Raw genomic sequence first — 1,701 nt, 5'->3', positions numbered from 1 at the left:
ATGTGTCGGGCTCGAGGCTATGATATATGGAGGAATGTGTTCTTTCAGGACCTGTGTCACTTCTGTTCATATCAGACAATGATTCTCTCCTTGACCAAACTCTACTCAGACTCCTCTGAACTCTTTTTCAACAAGGCTTTGACTTTTTTACTTCTGTGTTTATATCTGTATTGTCCAATTTATCAGAAGGATTCTGCTAAGTCAGGTTAGCCAGAATCTCCCATCCTCAATCACTCTCAATATCTGATCAGGTTCCTCATCCTCCAGCTAATGTCTGGTCACCCTGGCCTGTCTTCAGCAAGAGTCCTGTTATGTCAGCTTAGCCAGAATCTCTCCTACCCTAATGTTTCCTCTTGGTAATTTTCCACCTACTGAGCTCAACCCTGTTCCTTGGCTATAAATACCCACTTTTCCATGTTGCATTTAGAGTTGAGCCCGATCACTCTCCTCCACTGCAAGACCCTATCGCAGTGGTCCCCACACTTACCATCATGGTCTCCCTTGAATAAAGTCCTCCTTAATGTCCTTTATGTTTTTCCTGATCAAATAGCTCAGATTGTATGCCTTACTGTGGTTTAACAAATGTCAGAATGAATCTCTCTCTCGCTCTCTTTTTTTTTTTTTCTTGAGACAGAGTCTCGTTTTGTTGCTGCGCTGAAGTGCAGTGGCATTCTTGGCTCACTGCAACCTCCGACTCCCGGGTTCAAGCGATTCTCTTGCCTCAGCCTCCCAAGTAGCTGGGACTACAGGCACGTGCCAGCATGCCTGGCTAATTTTTTTTGTATTTTTAGTAGAGATGGTGTTTCACCGTGTTGGCCAGGATGGTCTCAATCTCCTGACCTTGTGATCTGCCTGCCTCGGCCTCCCAAAGTGCTGGGATTACAGGCATGAGCCACCGTGCCAGGCCTTTTTTGTTTGTTTGTTTGAGACAGAGTCTCACTCTGTCACCCAGGCTGGAGTGCAGTGGCATGATCTCAGCTCACTGCAACCTCTGCCTCCCAGGTTCAAGTGATTCTCATGCCTCAGCCTCCCGAATAGCTGGGATTACAGGCGGGCAGCACCACACCCAGCTAATGTTTTGTATTTTTAGTAAAGACTGGGTTTCGCCATGTTGCCCAGGCTGGTCTCGAATTCCTGAGCTCAGGCAATCCGCCCACCTCGGCCTCCCAAAGTGTGAGGATTAAAGGCGTGAGCCACTGCACCTGGCCGAATCTCTCTTTTTTAACACAGGCACTGGCCGGAGGAAGTCATATGGTGTGTTAGTCCATTTTGTGCTGCCGTAACAGAATTCCACAGACTGGGCAGCTTATCATGAACAGAAATCTATTGGCTCACGGTTGTGGAGGGTGGCAAGTCCAAGATTAAGGAGCTGGCATCTAGCCCAAGGCTTCTTGCTACGTCATCCCATGACAAAAGGGCAAAGAGAGGATGAGAGACAGACAGCAAGAGGAGACCAAACTGATCTGTGTATAAGGAACCCTCTCCTTGATAATAATGTCAGTCCATTCATGAAGGCAGAGCCCTCATGCCTCTTCACTTCTTAAAGGTCTGACCTCCTAATACTGTCACACTGGGGATCAAGTTTCTGACATATGAACTTTAGGGGACGCATTTAAACCACAGCATGTGGCTGAGCGTGATGCTGATGGAGCAGGGAGGACAGTCCTCCTCCAGAAAGTGGCAGTGCGTGCTGTAATGATA

Source organism: Piliocolobus tephrosceles, chromosome 16 (assembly GCF_002776525.5).
Source record: "Piliocolobus tephrosceles isolate RC106 chromosome 16, ASM277652v3, whole genome shotgun sequence".
Classification (NCBI taxonomy): Eukaryota; Metazoa; Chordata; class Mammalia; order Primates; family Cercopithecidae; genus Piliocolobus; species Piliocolobus tephrosceles.
Note: the sequence above shows the minus strand (reverse complement) of the source record.